Below are 22,061 nucleotides of genomic sequence, written 5' to 3'. Positions count from 1 at the left end.
ACAGAGGGAGAATCAGGAAGAGAAAAATTTGGAAGGCACAATAAAAGAAAACCCAGTGTGTTGTCTCAAGGCAGGCTAAGATAGAAGTTTTTAAATAGAAGATAGATCCATGACAGGGATTCTTTAGGTATGATTCCTCCATTGCAGTGGGTTGGACTAGCTGACCCTGGGATCCCTTCCAAATGTACAATTTTCTGAGTCTGATCTTTCTACGGAGGCGACACCCACTCATTAATTAGAATAAGGGGACAACCACAGCCAACAAAGCTCACTGGGAGCTTTCTATGGTCCTGAAAGGGTCTGCCTGGATATAGACCTATTTCACCATTTCCAAGTACATTCTACACATTCTTATGACACTGCAGGGATGGGGAATCTCAGGCTCAGGAGCCGAATGCAGCCCTCTATCTGGCCCTTGGGACTCTTCACAGGCCACATCTCCTTAGCCACACCTCCTACTAACCCTGCTTCACACCCTCCTTAATGTTTTTGCCAGGCTGGAGTCATTGAACTCTGATAATGCCATTTATATACCTTGATAGGAGATAGAGATGGGTGTGCAAGTGTGTGTAAGAACTAGTCTATAGTTTTGTGTCCAATGCTACTCCGACTTTTGATTGTACCCTTTCTGTCACTGGTATGTGGTTCTCAAAAAGTTGTCCACAATGGAAATTGGACCTTTGGCTAGAAAAAGATTCCTCATGCATTCTGTTGGGTTTTTTTTTAAATGATATTTATTAAAGTTTCAGAAACGGTTACAAAAAAAAAGAAAAAGAAAAAAGAGAAAATACAAAATACAGAAAAAATAAAAACTATTAAAAACAAATCAATCTTTCCATGTCTTGTCTTTCATTTACTTGTTTCCCTGACCTCCTCACACCTCCCTTTTTTGTATTCCAGTTCAGTTAGTTAATTCAGCAAATCCTTTCCCTCTTTGTTTTTATCTTAATCCTTTATCTTAATATATTATAACTTTAGATTCTCACCTGTTAACAATCCATTTTTACATACTCCTTTGTAACATTGCTGCTAAAACCACTTAACTTCATTCCGACATCATTCTAACATTCATTAATTTTGCAGTATTTCTGTAAATAGTCTTTAAATTTCTTCCAATCTTCTTCCACCGACTCTTCTCCCTGGTCTCGGATTCTGCCAGTCATTTCCGCCAGTTCCATATAGTCCATCACCTTCATCTGCCATTCTTCCAGGGTGGGTAGATCTTGTGTTTTCCAAGATTCCTCATGCATTCTGATACCCAGCGGTACATTTCCTCTGTATAGTCATAATAGTTGATAGCAGGACTGGGCTGAAATAGAGGAGTACTTTTTGAGAACCCCTGACTGTAACACATGACTTCCTTTTGGTGATCTTTTGCATGGTACTGCAAAATAGGATGATTATGTTTGCTCACTATGCAGGAGCATATGTCAGGATTGATGGGATGACTGTCACCTCTCTCTTTCTTGCCGTACAACACCAGCAGACAATGCAAATGCCACTATAGCACAACAAGTCAGAGAGCATCTGCTCAGATGACTTTGCAACAGGGAGGCATTCCCACATGCTCCTGCTCTTCAGAGTGACAGCAGTGTAAGAGCTTCATTTGCCCCCAGCCATGTCTCCATGGACCCAAATATGGTTCTATGACATCACCAATCTGACCAAATGATCTTTGATTTTATGGGAACTTACAGCCCACAAAATGAAGCACAATGAATGAGCCATCATGCCAAATGAACCACCTACTAACAAGGGCAGAGAACAGCAGCTAACATGAGCACAAAAACGGTAAATGGGAAAAGCCACCTCTTTACATGAAAAGCATTCTACCCTAACTGACCAAACTAAATTCTATGAATATAGCTAATCCTTTTTTAAAAAAAGATGCATAAGCTACTGGAATAATAGAGGGCCAGTGCAACATTTACTTCTCTCCCAGGAGAATCAGAATAAAACTTTATTTGCGTCAGCCATCGGCCATAGCAACAGAAGAACATTGCGATAAACACAAAACAAAATAAAAATTGATTATATAAAACACAGTTTAGGGTCCTGAATTCAGCAGTCAAATAGTGGACCTTATTCTGATTGCCCCAGCTAAAAGCCTTGCAACCTTTGCTGTCATCTGCTCCTCTTGATCTGCCAGGAGAAAAGACACTGTGACAGTGGTTGGGCGATCCAGAATGGACAATAAAAGAGGGCTGATAATCTCGTTCCTCGGGTCTTCATAAAGAGTGCATGCGCCACTGATTCAGTGCTTCCATCTTTGCAGGGACATAAGCGTTTTTGATGTGGAGCCTGAAAACAGTTGAACAAGGTTTTCTTTGGTTGCTTCATCCACCACTTGGATTGTTAAACTTTCCTAAAAAGAGAGGGGGGTTTTGTTGTTTTTTTAAAAAAGAAAAGTCTGAAGCTGGCAGCTCCTTTGTTAGTTGCTTGTTGCTGGGACAGAGAATGGCCCAGTGGAATCTGGAAATACATTGTCCACTTCTAAGAGCAGAAGATTTTGTAGCACACTGAGAACCGACTTTCTACTGCAAGTTCTTAAAAAAAACCCAGCACTGCCTTTACACCACACATGAAACAGAATGGGACTGAAACTGCCTTGGTCACACTGGTCAATGATCTACGGCAGGCTAGGGACAAAGGTGAAAGCTGTTTCCTAGTTCTGCTGGATCTCTCAGTGGCCTTTGATACCATCAACCATAACATCCTTCTGGACTGTCTAGGGGAGCTGGAAGCTGGGGAAACTGTTATGCAATGTCTCTGCTCCTTCCTCCTGGGCAGTGTCCAGAAAGTGGTGATAGGGGAAGAGTGTTCAGACCCCTGGGCTCTCACTTGTGTGATGCCTCAGGGTTCAGTCCTCTTCCCCCATGCTTTTTAACATTTATATGAAGGCACTGGGAGAGATCATCAGGGGGGTTGGGGTGGGTGTTCATCAGTATGCTGATGATACCCAGTTCTACCTTTCTTTTAAATCAGAACCAGTGAAGGTGGTGAAGGTCTTGTGTGAGTGTCTGGAAATGGTTGGAGGATGGATGGCGGCTAACAGATTAAGGCTGAATCCTGACAAGACAGAAGTACTGTTTTTGGGGGACAGGAGGCGGGCAGGTGTGGAGGACTCCCTGGTCCTGAATGGGGTAACTGTGCCCCTGAAAGACCAGGTGCACAGCCTGGGAGTCATTTTGGACTCACAGCTGTCCATGGAGGTGCAGGTTAATTCTGTGTCCAGGACAGCTGTCTACCAGCTCCATCTGGTACACAGGCTGAGATCCTATCTGCCTGCAGACTGTCTCGCCAGAGTGGTGCAGGCTCTAGTTATCTTCTGCTTGGACTACTGGAATTCACTCTATGTGGGGCTACCTTTGAAGGTGAACCGGAAACTACAACTAATCCAGAATGTGGCAGCAAGACTGGTGACTGGGAGTGGCTGCTTTGGTTACTGAACTACTTGTAGTTGGAGAATTGAGATTGTGGTTAGTGTGTGTGTGTGTGTGTGTGTGTGTGTAATCCACTTTTGACTAGTGGACTGGATCAAGATGTAGGCTGGATCAAAACTTGGCCAGCCCTGTCGGCCGCTGATGTGAAATGACCTCAGGTGCACCTGATCCCACTGGGCAACAGCAGGGTTTTCATTAGGTGGAGTGCCAACGCAAGACCCATTCCAAAGGAACAATTGGGGAGTGCATGCTAAGCTGTGCATTTAGGATTCTTGGAAGCTGCCAAGTGGAACGGATCCCAATGGGGCTCACTTTCAGCGGGAAGCAGCTTCACTTGGCAGCTCTGATCAGGAGCTCAAGTGGAACTGATCCCAACAAATCTTGCATCGGGGCCTGAATTTAATTTCAGCACTGGGTGTCATCACCACAGCTTTGGGCATGGATTGACTCCACTCAGGAATTCACCTTGAGATCTCCCAAGTAGAGCCAAGCCAGCTGGGTTGGAATAGATGTAAAATTTAAACAGCCCTGAATGCAAAGGAATGATTGAAAGCACACTCTAAGGCTCCAATAGTTCCTTTGCAGCTATGGCTTGACTCAGGTAACAGCTCCACTCTATTCTGCTTTGGTCCCCACCTGGGATCATGTGTCCAGTTCTAGTCACTGCAGTTTGAGATTATTGACAAGGTGGAATGTGTGCAGAGGAGGGTGACCAAGATGGCCAAGGAAACCAAGCCTGATGAGGAATGCTTGAGGGAATTGGGTATGTTTAAACTGCAGAAGTGAAGACTGAGAGGTGATCTAGTCTGAGAGGTGATATGATACCTGAAGGGCTGCTCTGTGGAAGATGGAGCAAATTTGTTTCCTGCTGCTCTGGAGGATAGGACCCAAACCAATGGATTCAAATTAAAAGGAAAGAGATTGTGACTAGGCATTAAGAAGAACATTCTGATTAGTAAGAATTGGTTGAAAGTGGAGTGCACTACTTGGGAAGGGAGCAGACTCTCCTTCATTGGAGATTTTTCAACACAGATCGAGTGGCCATCTGTTTGATTCCTTAGCTGTGGTTTCTGCATTGCAGGAAGTTGGACTAGCTGACCATCAGGGTACCTTCCAATGGTATGATTATGTGATTCAACATAAGACAGCTTCCTATGTCCCGATATTATTAAACTAGCATGTATCTGCATAGTCCCATCTCAAGATCTGCTTTTTAATCCCCTCTCGGAGCACTGAGCTCTCATTTTTGCAATGTCATGCAATGAAGTAGAGGCTAACCTTCCCTGACCATCCACCCAAATGAGATATGCTTATCAGCTCTGTATGGCTAATTGGGTGGCTAAGGTTGAGAAAGTGGCTTGCCTTAAAACCAGCTAGTGGGTTTCGAGGTCGCGGTGAGATTCATCTTGTACCAGAAGCTTCCCAGTTGCCACTCTTGATTGCTCTGCTGCATCGGCCATTGAATCCAGCCCTGCGTCTGATGATCAGCGACTCTGTAATGAATTCTGGAGGATTCCTAGCACTTTGTAGGAAGCCAGAGTGCACTATCTTACAAAGCACTTTCTGTGCTGAAGAAGCAATTTGTGGCCTTGCTGTGTGTTGAAAGATTTTTGCTCTCTCTTTAGTTTTAATACACATCTCTCAGACTTTAGCTGGGAAGGAGAGAGAGAGAGAGAGAGACTCTGACCCTTCCTTCGCAGAAAAAGAAAAATCCAATACTTTGGATAGATTTATGCAATATTTTCCTCCTTCCATTGTCTCCTTGTCACAAACTAATTGTATTCCTTGCATGATCCCATTCATCCCGCCAGGGTCTCTCTCTCTCTCTCCCTCTCCCCTCTATCTCCAGGTCTTTACTGCCTTGTAGCTTTATACAGCAAGCTCAAAGCACGGCAGAGATTGGCTTGATAATCTGCCCACAGAAGTCAAGAGAAAATTGAATGCCGCACAAGGGGAGGGAGAAAGAGAGAGGGTGGAAGGCAGTGGGGAGAGAGAAAGCAGCTCTTGTCAAGAACACGGAATCTAGAAGGAAGTAATTTTTCTCCCTTGGTTCTGGTTGGATGTTGTTGTTTAGGTTTTCAACGAGACACAAAATCATTTTTTTCCCCTGCAGCTGGATCAGCAGCAAATTGGGAGAGGAAGGAATGGCAATGGAGGTTTGAGAGGGGGAGAGGAGATGGAAAGCAATCACCTGTTGAATGTTTGGTAGGGTGGCAAAATATTTAGTGGTGGAGATGTTAACTGGCATTTCTAAACAATTACTCTGTGTGTGTGAAAGAGAGAGGAGGGAGGGGTCACATTCACACAATACATTTAAGGTACCATGATACAACTTTAAACAGTCATGGCTTCCCCCAAAGCATTTGGAGTACTGTAGTTCAAAATTGGTTCAAAATTGGGAAAGGAGTACGACAAGGCTGTATATTGTCTCCCTGTTTATTTAACTTATATGCAGAATTCATCATGTAAAAGGCTGGGCTGGATGAATCCCAAGCTGGAATTAAGATTGCCAGAAGAAATATCAACAACCTCAGATATACAGATGACACAGCCTTGATGGCAGAAAGTGAGGAGGAATTAAAGAACCTTTTAATGAGTGTGAAAGAGGAGAGTGCAAAATATGGTCTGAAGCTCAACATAAAAAAAGTAAGATCATAGCCACTGCTCCCATCACCTCCTGGCAAATAGAAGGGGAAGAAACAGAGGCAGTGAGAGATTTTACTTTCTTGGATTCCATGATCACTGCAGATGGTGATCACTGAAGTATTGATGCTTTTGAATTATGGTGCTGGAGGAGACTCTTGAGAGTCCCATGGACTGCAAGAAGATCAAACCTATCCATTATTAAGGAAATGCTCACTGGAAGGACAGATTGTGAAGCTGAGGCTCCAATACTTTGGCCACCTCATGAGAAGAGAAGACTCCCTGGAAAAGACCCTGATGTTGGGAAAGATGGAGGGCACAAGGAGAAGAGGACGTCAGAGGACGAGATGGTTGGACAGTGTTCTCGAAGCTACGAACATGAGTTTGACCAAGCTGTGGGAGGCAGTGGAAGACAGGAGTGCCTGGCGTGCTCTGGTCCATGGGGTCACGAAGAATCAGACACGACAAAACAACAAGTTCATTAAAGATACTGAGAGTTGTCAGGAAACCCCTCAATAAGCTGCAGTAATCAGAGTGATTTAACAGCTGATCCCTCTTTCCATATCTATGAGATGGCGGAGGGCACTGATTGGAGCAAGTTCAAGCTCCCTTTCTCATTTGTAATCTCCACCTCCGCTTGGTTGGAGAAGTTTATTTATTTGCTTTTGGTGAACTCTGATCCTGAGATGTCTGAACTTCTTACAATAGAATTTGACATGGCAAGAAAGCCACTGAATGAATAAGGATGACTGTGATTGGCAAATGTGTGCAGATGTTCAGCAAATTGCATAAAGGTCAGGTGCAGCGATACAGCCGACATGATTCTGTTCCTCCACCTTCACACGCGTGTTGCAATGGAAGACTAGGACCTGAATCGACAAGGCAAATTTGCAAATTTCCTTTTCTCTTTTGGTGACATATTTTGGTCTTTCATCACCAGTTGATCACTTTTCCTATAGCAAAGCTATCTTGCTGTTACTGATCTCTGTCTGTAGGCTTTCAGATATTCACACTACTCCATACATTTACACTGACATAACAGACATATAGGTGTTAGTGCTCTGTGGTGCTTCATTGACTGTTTCTATAGCAATTAGTATCAAAATGTGAAGCTATGTGGGATTATCAGATCCTGCTAGCAAGTAGAATCTGCTTTCTGTATTTTTTCCCCCTATGCTGTTCAACCACCACACAAAACAAAATAGCGGAGTGAAATCACCTGAATTGGGGGGGGGGGTTTATTGGAGAGAGTGAGGTACCAGCCACGATCTGATGACATCTATCTTTATTGTATCCAAATAACGACAGTGGATTCTCTGAGCAAGTGCCTGGAATTAGCAGTGGGCTGGATGGGGGCAAATAAACTGTTATCTCAATCTACTCAAGATGGAGATGTTGATGGCGGGGAAAGCAGTGCACCAGGAAGTTTGGGTTTGCTTTTTGCCCCAGGGCTGCCTTTTTTCTTAAACACTGGATACACTAAAACCAAGATCCTGCTCTTGTCCTTTAACGCCTTATGTCAGTGGTGGGAAACCTCAGTTCTGGAGGCCAAATGTGGCCTCCAGTTCTCTTCATCTGGTCCTCTATCAGTAGCGCTGCTGTGCACCTCGATTGTCCTTAACTGCCTGGAATGTGCCCTTGAACTCTGATAATACTTCTTACCTGTATGGAGGGTAGAGGGTAGAGAAAGGTATGCAGAAGCCAGCCTACTGCACAAAGGTAGCATTTGCATCTGTTGCTCCATCTAAGTGTTTCTGTGCCCCTGACCATTGCTGCCATGTGGCCCTCAGAAGATTGCCTAGCAGGGAATGTGGCCCCCAGGCTGAAAAAAAACTTCCCTGATTATATCATATATACCAGGGTTTCCCAGACTGGGGTTTCCAGCTGTTTATAGACTACAGCTCCCATCATTCCTAGCTGGCAGGACCAGTAGTCAGGGATGATGGGAATTGTAGTTCAAAAACAGGCTTTGGGAAACTCTGATATATACTAACAGAAAACTCAATCATCCAAATGCTCCTCCTGGTGTAGCCAAAATAGCACCATCCTTGCCCCTAGGGGAGGCATCACCAGAAGCTGATTTATATATATTTTTTAAATGTCAGGCTGGCAAGTTGCTTTACAGATCCAGCTTAGATGGACAGGCTGAGTAGAAATGGATGAAGTGATTAATTACACCCATATCCACGTATCCAGAAATCTAAAGGTCCCTGCACTACACAGGTTCTCCATCAGAAATCTGGGGATTTTGCTGAAGTTGTTTGAAAAGTCATGAAGCAGAGCGGGGTGGGGGTGAGTAGCTATGTGTGGGTGAACAATATGCTTTCCTTTGCCTCTTTGAACCTTAAGGACACAGGGTTACTCTGGCAACCCAGACAAAACCATCGATCGGCCTGGAGATCCAAGCAAACTGACCCAGAATTTGAAGAAAGAACAAGACATTTGCTGAACAGAGGGATATGACAGTTTATTGACTTCCCTGCTGCTGTTTTAATTACAAATTTCAAATGTGCTCACCGCTGCCGAGGCAGCGCTGGAGAAAGGTGTCAGGTTCAGACCTCAAGAGATTAATGCCTCTGTCCAGAGATGTTAGAAGTGGCGTGGGAGCAAGGCACTCTCATTATCTGTGCACTCCTAATGCACCTTGGTGCCGTGGGCTGGCCCAGTCAGGAGGACACAGGTGGAGGGTTGGCCAAGGACTCGGGAGGGGGCTCCAGTAAGATATGGCAGCCTCCATTGGGAGTGGGGAAATCTGCTAGTGAGGATTGGAAGGGGGCCTTCTTCAACCTGTCCTCTCACCTTATCCGTCCCTGCAGCAGGAGCCAAGAGCTCTACCCCTCTATCTCCGCCTTTCTCTCTAGACTCACTGACACACCCACACCAGCACTGTTGGATATGGGGAGTAGCTTCGTCTGCCAAGAAGAGGATGTTTCACGGGCTCCAGCTGCCTCACAGAAGCCAGACACACACACAGAGAGAGAGAGAGAGAGAGAGAGAGAGAGAGAGACCCATTGCCTAGGTCTAGGAGGAGTCAGACCACCAGGATGAGCAAGAGGTTGCAGAAACGCTCGCAGGTGTAGGAAAAACCCACCCCATCCCTATAAACAAATAAGCAGGAAGTTTGCTGGCATCAGATCAACTTTTAGGGCTTCTAGCCAGCTTTGTGTAGTTGGGTATAGGATTAGCTGTATGAGAGTGGGTGTTGTATGAGCTTTGTTTGCATTTATTTATCAAGCTGTGATTTATTTTACATTCACAGCCTTCTACCTGGCATTGCTTGGAAATGCTAAGAAACCAGAAAATCAGTGCAGTTTTGAAAGGCTCAGACCACCATCTTCATTCAAAATGGTTTCCAAGTACATGCACACATAGAAGAAAATATGCCCCTCAATCTCATGAAAAAGTTGTTATGGCATCACTGGATGATTTCAATGTATCCATTCCTTTAACTTTTTGTATTTTATTTTTTAAAAAACCTTTTGTATATTATTTATTTATTTATTTATTTTTATTATTTGTTGTTAGCCACCCAGAAAACTTTCTATGTTATGGAGTAGAATACAAATGCCAAAAGCAAACTAGTAAATAGTCCAAGTTTTTACATGCAGTGAGGTGTTTTTCATGCATGAGCTTTCCCTCCCTGAGACTGTATTTTTAATTTCCCCTTTAAAGCTAATTTCCAGCTATTCAAACCATCTCTGTTTCAAATGTATATCCCCTGGAATTGTGCATATTAACAGCACTGCTAAAATAATTCAGAGCCATCTGTGCTTTATATATATTCAAGTACAGCAAAAGGGTGGGGGAGGGGGAAAAACCTCTTTTTTCCACCCTTCAAAAATAAAAGAACCCTCCATGACAAGTTGCTTCTTCTTCTCTGACATATTCCAAGGTGTTACTTAAATAGTGAGAGGCCAAGGCACATAAACGCATGGAACCTCAGCCTTCTGTTCTGAAAAAGGATTGCCAGGTCCTCAAGAGCACAAAGAACTGAGATAATCACCTCTTTGACTTTACCTGCCCTGTTGAGAAAGAGCGTTGACTCAGCGCACTGACTGGGCTGTTCTCCATCACTTCCTTCCCATCTCAGAGCAGAGGGTTTCACTTCATTATCTGGTGTGGATCAGTTCTTGTGTTTGCTGGGGAAAGAAGAGGGGATGCTTATCTCTCAGTTGAGCAAATCTTTCAAGGCATCAAGGTGGCCCCCGAGCAGGGGAGGAGGAGGAAGAATTTGGTTCAGGTCATATTTTAATGCAAACCCCCTAACTGATTTGCAGTTCAGGAAACAGTGAGTAATATCCACTCTGTCCCATCCCTGCAACGATTTCCATTTGTGCATTCCCCCTTCTCTCCCCTTGTACCCTCTCCAAATATGTTCTGAAGGATTGAGAAAACCCCTAGAACAGATTGAGGGAACATATGTAGGAAGAATCCCATTCCACCAACATAATTTGTCACCCTGATGGGATGAGTTGCTCAGCGCTACTACTTTGGTACAACCCAATATGCAAACAGCTCTATATCCATTTGGAACTGATAGTTCTCTGTATGGTGCAGTTCTCCAACCAAATAACCGCACAGGAAAAAGTATGTATTAGTGAAAATAGCATGCAAATAGGCACTGTGTTAGAATGAATTGCTTGCAAAAATGTGTAGGAAAAGTGTGCTCTAAAGCACTGATGGATTTTTGTATGGACTTTTTTTGTCTTTGTTTTTAAAAAATGCAAACTGATGCAGGGATGTGGAGAACTGAATTTAAGAGCGACTGGAATCGATGGATTCATCCACCCCTAGCCAAATGCACATAAAAATGAAGTCCAGCATTGGTTGGGTTTGTCACAACCCATTATATATTTGGAGCCTTTGGAATCAGGTACAGTGGTACCTCTGGTTGTGAATGGGATCCATTCTGGAGGCACGTTCGCAACATGAAAAGAGCACAACCCGCAGCAGCACGTCTGCACATGCATGGGTTGCGGTTCGCTGCTTCTGTGCATGTGTGTGACATCATTTTGCACTTCTGCGCATGCGCAAGCAGCAAAACCCGGAAGTAACCCTTTCTGGTACTTCCGGGTCACTGCGGGACATAACCTGAAAGAATGTAACATGAAGCGAATGTAACATGAGGTATGACTGTACAGTGAACAGTAATGTCTACGTCCTATACTTGACCAGTCCTTGCACTGACTACACTAGGAATGGGAATCGAAGGACTGGGAAGGGTAGGAGAAGATCTCCATTATAAAGATCTCCTGCTTTTGGACAAAACTATCTACCTTCTTCCTTTATACAAACAATAGTATCAAGAGGAGAAGTTCAAGTGACTCCTTGCCAAGGCTGAGCTTTGCGTAGTTTTCTTCAGTGAGTCAGGAACTATGGGGAAAGTTAGGAGTTAGAGCTGAGCTGTAAGTTAGAAGTGAAGATCCATGAGAATGCCAGAAATCAAGGCAGAAGAACCACCAAGTATATAGAGTCCCAGGGCACTTTGGAAGACATTGCTGGTCAAACAAGGCTCTCATACTCTTTCTCATCTAGGAGAATCCCATGACCAACCTTGGTGAGGGGAGATGCCCTGGGGCCTGGGCTACATTCCTGAAAAGCCACCACTGGCAGTTCAGTGGCTTATCACAGGATAAGGGGGCAGATGCACCTGATCCCAGCTACTTCTGACACCTCCTCTCAAGCATAGTCCAAAAATGCAGGCAACTATGTTTACCCATTATGTTACACACACACACACACACAGGCAGAGAGAGAGAGAGTGAGAGAGTACATAGGAGGGTGTGCATTAGGTGAGCACTGACTAAGATTTGGTTTCATCTCTAAATAAGGGCTTCAAGAAACAGCCTCTCTTGCTCTGAGATGCTATGTAGGTTGCCTCATTTGGCTCAGGCTCCATCCAAGGTGGCCTCATTTCTTTCCCCTGCTCCATTCGCTATTGGAGACTCTCTTTTTTATGGATTCAGAGGTCTGAGGTTCAGAGGTCTGAGGTTCTGGTGGTCTTTGGTTGCTGGACTCAAGCTCAAAGTCAGGTCCCAGATTCAGTGTTTCTTTGAGTGGTGCTACTGAAATAGATGGCCCTTCTTCCTCCAAGTCACTGCCCAAGACACTACTGGTAGTTTGGGTCATTACACCCTCCCATAGATTCCTTCATTGCAAAAAAATACTGTTAAAATACTACAGTGGTGCCCCGCAAGACGAATGCCTCGCAAGACAGAAAACCCACTAGACGAAAGGGTTTATGATGGCCTGGGATTCCGATTCGGAGGATGAAACAGAGGAATCCCAGCCTGCACAGGAGTCCCCGCCTCCAGGGCCGGCTGAACTGGGGCAAGGCCTAGATGCTGAGGAGCCTGCACCTGTGGCAGTGCATCAGGAGCTGGTCCCAGGTGAAGCCCTTCTGGCCCCAGAGGTGCTGGATGACTCAGTGGCCACAGGTGAGCCTCCTCCAGGGCCCAGTAACCCTTCGGCCTCTCCTGATCTGCAGAGGCTTAGGGCAGAGAGGCGAAGGGAACTGGTTGCCCCCAGGAGGAGTGCTCGCCTTAAGGCCAGAGGAGGCGGGGCTCCTGGGGGTCGGGACCGCCCCTGACCTTGGAAGAGGATAAAAGCCCAGTCAGGCCGGCCCCAGGTTGCGGGAGCAACGTCGTTGTTGGCTACGGACCTTCCTGTGTTCTTGATCCCTGCTCGGCTTCCTGTTCCTGACTATCCAGTACTCCTGTTCCCTGCTCGGCCTCCTGTTCCCGACCATCCGGCGTTCCTGTTACCTGCTCAGCCTTCTGTTCCAGCGTTCCTGTTCCCCGCCCGGCTCTCTGCATCGGACCTCGCCCCTCTTCGTGTGGACTCTGCTACACTCACGGTACCATACCCCTGGGACCAGCACAGGGTTTTCCGTTCTGGAGGTGCTTCGCAAAACGAATTTCCTATGGGCTTGCTTCGCAAGACGAAAATGTCTTGTGAGTTCCTGTGGGGGTTTTTTCCTCCCCCCCTTTTTCCCAAGCCGCTAAGCCGCTTATCAGCTGATCCTAAGCCACTAAGCTGCTTAACAGCTGATCCGCTAAGCCACTTATCAGCTGATCCGCTAAGCCGCTTAACAGCTGATCCGCTAAGCCGCTTATCAGCTGATCCGCTAAGCCGCTAAGCTGCTTATCAGCTGATCTGCTAAGCCGCTAAGCCGCTTATCAGCTGATCCGCTAAGCCCGCTAAACCGCTAATAGCGCTAATCCGCTAAGCCGCTAATGGGCTTGCTTCGCAAGACGAAAAAACCACAAGACGAAGAGACTTGCGGAACGGATTCTTTTCGTCTTGCGAGGCACCACTGTAGTTAAAATACTGTTAACTAGGGATGAAAAGGTCTCCATTTCCCCCTTCCTAATTTGTTTCATTATTTGCATGTTGAATACAATTCGATTGCTATAATGAGTATCACAGTGAAATCTCCATGATATATATGTGTGTGTGGCTCTTCTATCTATCTATTTATCTATCTATCTATCTATCTATCTATCAATATATTGGCATCTGTTAACAATTCACCATTGTTGAAATGCTGGCCAGGAAACCAGGGTTCCTGCTGCTCCAGATACTGGTGGAAACAATAGAATCTCTAACGTCAAATAATTCCACTCCCACCTTTTGCTGATCTCATCTAATGTGATAACACTCATGATAAATAAAAACTGAGTTTTTACATAAAAGATTTGGACCCAGGTGTTCAGACTGGAGAGAGCACTTTAATTGGGTGACTCATTGATTAGACAAAAATGGAATTGGAAAACCTATTAGATTAAAAACAATGCATCTCGTTTACTTTCTGGCCTGTTTTCAGCCTTCCTTGGTATCTCTGTAGCTTAGAAAGGAGAAAAAGTCTTGGAGAAGGTCAGGGATGTCTCTCCCCCCTTTGATCACCTCTAATTCTTAAACTGATGGTAGGGCACGTATTCCTTCATAAAAACTCTCATCATTTTTTAATGGCAGTAGAGCTGAGATGCAAAATTGTTCAGATAACCGTTTAATTTATTCAGATTCAAACAGTAAAAAACTATATAAAAAGTTAAAATCAGAAACCAGCTAACTATTTTGGTAGGGTATGTTCTTAATTGCCTGCATAGACCTAGTGGAATCAGCAGGTGTTTCAAAGTTGGAACAGAAGGCACTTGCTGAATTTTCAGTGGCAGAGAGTTTCACAGGCCAGGGCTGATGAAACTAAAGGTTCAGTTTATTCTTGATGTCTCACCAACTCAGGGAATGACCAAGGATGCTCCTGCAGATGATCTCAGTGATTGAGAGCTGGGATAGAATAACAACAACAACAACAACAACAACAACAACAACAGCAACAACAACAACAACAACAACAACAACAACAGCAACAGCAGCAACAACAACAACAACAACAACAACAACAACAACAACAACAACATTTATTTATACCCTGCCCTCCCCAGCCAAGACCGGGCTCACGGAGGCTAACATCAGGTATAAAAACAATTGATTAAAATACAACTTAAAAACAGGATTAAAATACAACTTAAAATGCAGCCTCATTTCAGTGGAAGTCCAGATCAAAAGCTGTTTGGGGGGAGAAAACGTCAAATCTTTACCAAGGCCAACTATCCAAACTGGTCCTACGTGAGTCAGAAAAAAGCCAGCGAAGTCCCCAAATAGAGGTTCAATCACAGAAGGAAAATGAAAGAGGAGGAGGGGATCAGACTGATTCCAAGCCAAAGGCCAGGCAGAACAATTCTGTCTTACAGGCCCTGTGGGAAGAAATCAGATCCTGCAGAGGCCCTCAAGCAATCTGGCCTCTGCATTCTGCACCAGCTGGATCTTCCAAACCAGACCCAAGGGCACACATAAGGTACCTTCCTATGTTCCTGGGCCATAACCATTGCCATACTTCTATCTTTTAGGCCACTTAAATACAGGCCCATCATCAAGAACACTGACCAGATGAAGACAAGTTAAGAATCCTTTCTTGCAGCAAATCAACCCAGCCTCTCTCAGTGAGCCGATGTGTATTTCAGACTCCGAAGGCTGCAGTCCTTCTTGGAAAGGGAGAGAGAGTGTGATGTACCATGAAAAAGAGGCAGGCTGGTGTGTGTGGTTTCCCCCCCTCTTTAGCTGTTGATTCTGTTGCCTGCCAAATGATGAAGTTTGTTATTGTGGGCCGGTAGGCCCAATGGAGATAATTACCACCCGACAAGATCTGGAAATGGTATCTGCTTGTGCATTGGTGGCTGTTGTTGCTGCTCAATCCTCTCCCCCCTCCCTCTGCTCCTGAACAGAATTCAGAAAGACCGTGGGCTTTCTCAATGGCTTGGCAAGAGCTTGGCGTTTTGTCTCGATGTTATCTTGCCAGCCTAGGCAGGAGGCAGAGCTGGTTGTTGTGCCATGTCCCACACATCACAGCCACAGTTTGTAACTGGGGAGGGAGAGGGAGGGAGGGAATGCCTCTGGAATTGGACAACGGGGCCCACACTGAGGCCTCGTCCTATTGCTTGGCAACCACCTTGCAAAGAGGGACAAAACAGAACAGATCCTAGCAAGGCTCCTCCCAACCGATCGCTTAGAATTGTGAAGGGGTAAATTAAATGCATTCATCTCCATGCATGTTGAAATTGAGCATTTTCACTCTGTGACAATCAGGCTAATTTACTTTAATAATAAATGGAAAGTAACTCTTTTTCTTTGCTTTTCTTTTTGCTGAATGGCAATCAGAGGTGGACCAAGGCTCCACAGATTTCACCGTCTCTAATTCCTTTTAAAAATAAAGCACTGTAATTCACCATACTAATGGAGGAGAGGGGTGGAGAAGCAGGAAGACCATGTGGGACCTTGGGAACCCATGGAACCTGTTGCTTAAGGTTTTTCCATGGTGTTATGTACTGATGTTCTCACCCTGGGCCAGCAGGGGGATACTGTAGATAGTTATGCAAATGAAGGATCGAAAATTGACGTTCTGTGATTGGATAGTTTTAGAAAGTTGCAACAGTTGCAATTGTTCTGGAGCTCTATATAAGCAGGCTGACTGAGCTCCTCAGTTAGTTTTGTTCTGGCATCTGAATAAAGAAGAGCTGTTTGAAGAATTGCTGTGTCGTCTGATATGTTCACCCACAACTTAACACATGGTCCCTGTTCCATTTGTTGGTCACACTCGCATGTGACAGAATGTGCAAAAAGTCAGAGCCAATAATAGGCAGAGCTAATGGGGGCAGGTTACAGCAACATAAAAAGACAATATTCAGATCAATTGAAACAATTTACAATCACAAGAAGAGGGTGGGTCCTGAACACATGTATTTCAGGTGTTTCTTAATAAACACATGTTTAGCATGCCATTTTAACTAACATGCCCATTTCTGCAAGCAATGTTTTGAATAAAATGCATCTTTGTACATTATTCCCACTCACAGATGCATTTTTGGACACACTGGTTGGAGAACTGCATTGCAAAATCCCAAGAAGTCTGAATTTCGAAGAGCAATCTCTGGTGCCAAATCCATTTACCAGTCCCTCGTGAATCATTTCCTCCAAATCTATTGCTGAGTGATGGTGCAAACAATCTGAAGGAGGTTTCTGTTCTGTCCAAGTTGTTGAGGCACGTGTGTGTGTGTGTGTGTGTGTGTGTGTGTTATTCTTTCTCACATCATATTCCTGGATAGCGACTGCTTTCTAATGAGATTTGTGTATACGGTGGAGCATTTCCCCTCCTGCTGCCCCAAGGTACATTGGTTAGATTTCAGGATGTTTCTTGAGGCTCACAAGGGATGAATCCAGCTTGTTGCTGGTGTGCTTTTGTTAATCACAGCTATTTCAGATGGATGGTGGAGGTGTTTTTGTTCTTGTTGCTTTGTTTTAGCAGCAGGTGAGTCCCTTTTCTCTGGTGCTATTATCGTTATATATTTATTTATACCCCACCTTTTTCATTGACACTGTACATGCACAGCATGTTCTCTAAGCTATGCCTATGAGCCTGTAATAGATAGCTCATTAAAAGAAGGAAGTTGTGGGATCAGAGAAGCTCCCCTTTTCTCTCTCTGCCTTGAGTGGGCAACCATTTTGCCCCTAAGAATTACATCCAACTGTGAATGGGCAGTCTGGAGCCACATGGCAGTGGGTGTTGCCTGACCGGGGGGGGGGCATGTGCACACACACAAAGAAACTGTGTGTTGGCCACGTAAGGGGAATTCTCTTTGGGGGATCAATATGGAGGGTCACACCTAATTCCCAATTGGCCCAACTTTATTCAGTAAAGCATTACAGGACAGAATCTAAGGGATCTGTGAGACATTAGGACACACTCCATATAGGAAAGGTATCTTAGCTGTTCATCCTCTGGCCAACCACCTCCTCTCACACTCCATCACATCACCATCTCTTCATCCAGACACAGTCCTTGTAGATCTGGAAGGGACCCCAAGGAGCATCTAGTCTAACCTCCTGTAATGCAGGAATCTCACCCAAAGCATCCATGACAGATGGCCACCCAACCTTTGAGGAGGGCAACCAAGATGATCAAGGGTCTAGAAACCAAGCCTTATGAGGAATGGTTGAAGGAACTGGGCAAAGAGGACCCTGAGGGAAGATATGATACCCATCTTCATAGGCAACTTTACTCAACCCATTTTCACTTGCCTACCAGAACCTTCCCTGTACATAAAAATGGAGTTGTTTTTGCACTCTAACAACCAACTGTTGGGTTCCCCCTCAACTGGTTCTTATCAGCTTCGTAGTCAGGCCTCACCCTTGAGTACGTGACACTGGTCTCACCAATACAGTGGTTCCTCCCATTACAGACACTTCAGGTTACAGACTCCTCTAACCCAGAAATAGTACCTCGGGTTAAGGACTTGGCTTCAGGATGAGAACAGAAATTACGCGGCAGCAGCGCGGTGGCAGCGGGAGGCTCCATTAGCTAAAGTGGCACCTCAGGTTAAGAACTGTTTCAGGTTAAGAACAGACCTCCGGAACGAATTAAGTTCTTAACCAGAGGTACCACTGTAATGATGTTCACAGAAATGGCACAACACTGCAATTACCTACAAGAGTTCTCCATAGTCTGATCATGCTGAGTCTTAGTCAATGTGGAAGAGTGACTAAACCCATAAAGAAATGCCTGCCCTGCCCTCTACTCCAGCCCTAGGAGCCTTCACAAAGGGAGCTGCTTAATGGATGACTTTGACTTGACCTATTAGTAAGCTGTATGCTTACTTGAATGTTTATATATGTTAAACGAACTGTTAATTGTTGCTCATTAATGTTTTTAGTGTTATGGCGCAGTGATATTATATGCCTAATTGTTTGTCGTTATTGTATTGCTGTATTTAGACTTTCATTTTTGTGAGAACCGCTTCACAGATTTACTTGGGGGAAATGTGGTATATAAACAAATGAATAAAGACCCCCTCACACACATTCACATTCATTCAAATACACAAACATACATACCCATAGATGGACTTGTGGTCCATCTACCTGAAAGAGCACCTCTCTCTTTACTGACCAGCCCATGATTTGATACCCACGAGAGAGGTCCTCTTGGTTGTTATGCTGTTAATGGAGGTCTGCTTGGCTAGAACCCAGAACAAGGCCTTCTCAGCACTGGCCCCCTGGCTCTGGAACACTCTCCCCCATGAAATCAAGGAGGCCTCTGTGGTAAGCGGGCTCTGTCATCCAGTATTTCTTTATTTCATCATACCTTTGAACATCAACAGTGACTTACAATATGGATTCTCCTCAGATAAAGGATGTGCTTCTAATTTTCATTGGGATTCCATTGATTTGTGTAATTTCTGCTGCATATTTTTGCATGTTGTAACTTCCCCCGACACCATGAGATGAAGGGCAGGATGTGCATTTGTCAGGGGTTCAGGAGCAGAGGCGAGGGCAAGGGAGGAAACAGAGAGCGAGGGGGAGGAGTCCGAAGAAAATATGAGTGATGACGACGACCCGAGATCTCCAAGTCTTTCCAGTGAATCGGAAGATTCACAGAAAGGAGCGCCAGTGGCTAGAGCAAGGGGGGAGCCTAGGGGGACACCCCAGGAAGAAGGGACCAGAGGGGGTTCAGAGAGCAGCAGTTGGAAATCGGGGCCAGCGTCCCCAACAGAGCGCAGTGGAGAGGAAGGGTGCCAGGTATCGAGATCCGGCGGCTCGCCGCAGGGGGGAGGGTATGAGTCAGGAGTGGCCACACCTCCATCGGGGAGCGAAGAAATGGTCAAGCGGAAAGTGGAAGGTTGGGCGCGCGCGCCAAGTTCAAATGCACAGGAAGGCGGCGCAGTAAGCAGCCCGGAAAGGGAACCAGGTCCTAAAGCCCGACGCAAGGAGACAGAAGGGTCCGGGGGGTCAGCGTCAGAAGAGTCCAGGAAGGAAGAGACCACGGGGGGCAGAGGGACCCAGAGAAGAACGGTCAGGCGGAAAAGGTGGAGTAAGGCTAGGGTATTAAGTTGGTGTACAGGAGGCGGGGACTCAGACGGAGCTTCGCCGGTCTAGCTTCTAAGATGTAGGGCTGCACGCTGCAGCTTGGAAATGGAAACTGTAACTCAATAAAGACTTTTATAAAGTGAACGCTGGCTAGCGTGATCCTCTGTGAGCTAGGATCTGGAAGCAGCTCTGACAGCATTTTAAAGGAATAAAGGAATAAAAGCTCAGAGGGGATTTCATTCCTCTTTTTAGGTATCATGGTCAGGTTGACACCTGGGCAGGTGAGATGTTTTCAAGGAAAGCTGCTTTGATAAAGGCCTGGGTCAAATATTTCCCCATCCTACATTCCCAGGATTCCTGAGGAAGAGGGACTGAGTGTGATTCCACTGTGTGAACTGTAGCTCTGTGAGGGGAATAGAGGTGTCTCCTAGCAACTTGCAGCACCCTTAATTTCATTTCATTTCACTTTTAATTTGTATACCACTTTTCTGTATTACTATACACAAGGCAGTTTACAAGCTGAAGACGCAACAAAGATCATGCACACCTTATAACAATCTGATCCAATACAAACATGTCATCCTAAAATAAACAACTTATATCAAATAAAGTAATATCCAATCATCCATTAGAATATAATAAGTACACATTAAAATTAAATATCAGCAAATAATAATTCAACAGAAATTTGTTCTTAACAATTACAATAAATAATTTCTAAACTATAAACAGTATAAACAGGCAGCCCTGCTTAGGGAAGTTTTTAATATTTAATTGTTTTTAACACTTGATTGGAAGCCGCCCGGAGTGGCTGGGGAAACTCAGCCAGATGGGCGGGATATAAATAATAAATTATTATTATTATTATTATTATTATTATTATTATTATTATTATTTAAAAAAACAGTAAGCCACAGTGCCTAAAATAACACAATACAAATCAAGAAGCAAAGAGACACAACTTCATACATATATATATTCCCAGCTTAATGAACCTCAGTTCCCAGAATTCTTTGTGGGGAGCCATGATTCTTTCAAGGGGTATGATACTGCTTTAAAGGAAAGGTGCATATGTGGTCACAGTGAGTGGGATGGTGTCACAGTGCCAATAGCAACTGAGAGCAACAAAAATGAATAGGCAAATATTTTCACAGAGAATGCCCTAGCTGAGAATGATCCCACCCCCACCGGCATTGCCAAAAATGTTAGTGGGAAACTGCAAGTCACTTTGGCTCGGCTCCATAGACTGTTCTGTCTGCTGCCTCAGGGCAGGAGGGTGCACCAGAAGACACGATGTGGGTCTCTTACAACTCTGTGGTTGCATGAATCAAAGGCTGCCTTTAATGTTCATTTCATTCCTCTCTAGCACTACTGTTATCTCCCTTAGAGGAGATGGGGGAGTTTGGGACTGTAGAGCAGAGGTCTTTTTTAAAAAGAAAGAAAGAAAAGAATAACAACCCTCACAACATAAAATGAAACATTTTGGTCCTGAAGCAATAAACTGGCAGTGGATGGAAAGAATCTCCCCCATCAAAAGAGCCTTGGCTTGGGAGAGGTTGGTTTCAATATGGTGCCTTTCTGGTTCCAAGAACCCAGCCGCTTCCAAGCTGTCCCTTGTCAATGGTGACCAAAAATGTGTGCCAGAGGCTGGCTCAGTGGCGGCTTGTGTAAACTGCTTTATTAGAGCCACTTCTGCTCCCATTTGAACAGGTATCCATGTATCATGAGGGCCAGCTGTCCAGCTGGCAGGTGGTGCCAGCAGGCAGAGAACAGAGGGCAAGGGTGATTGACTGGCTCTTTCAACCCCATATGTGTGGTCCCTCCAGAGAGGCCCAGCGAGGAAGTTGTGTAGTGGGCTAAGAGAAATGGAAGGGAAAAGGTAGCTTGGCTTATATTGAATACCACAGATGTGAATTCAGATTAAAAAACAAAAACTAAACCCAACTACAGTGGTACCTCGGGTTTCAGATGCTTCAGGTTACAGATGCTTCAGGTTACAGACTCCGCTAACCCAGAAATAGTACCTCGGGTTAAGAACTTTGCTTCAGGATGAGAACAGAAATTGTGTGGCGGTGGTGCGGTGGCAGAGGGAGACCCCATTAGCTAAAGTAGTTGTGGTGAGACCTGGAGACTGACCTCCTGGTTGTGGGTGGGTATATTGGACAGCCACAACACCTGATTGATAGGTCCCTTGTTGCTGGTTTTGATCTGGCCAATGGGGAGCTGTTTAAATGAATCGAGGGACCTATATATACCTATGCACGTGACCCAGAGCTTCCTCTTTCAGCTCATGCATCAGAACACCCGCCCACCTCTCCGTATATTTAGGGCATTTTGTGATTGACCTTGCTATGCTGTCATGTGTCATCTGTCGTTGGGACAGGGGCACAGCAGAAATTTCCCCCACTTGGCTGATTGGCTGTTGCCATTTAGGTTTCGCCTGCCACGTAGCAAATTGTCACAACTTGTAAGGTTGTGGATAGGCACTGGTTCAGGTGATAGGGATGGGAGAATGGTCTTGCCATCCCTATGTGAAGGGTATTCTGTTAAAGGAAT

The sequence above is a fragment of the Podarcis vaucheri genome (assembly GCF_965113315.1).
Source record: "Podarcis vaucheri genome assembly, chromosome: 15".
NCBI lineage: Eukaryota > Metazoa > Chordata > Lepidosauria > Squamata > Lacertidae > Podarcis > Podarcis vaucheri.
This window is presented reverse-complemented; position numbering follows the sequence as displayed.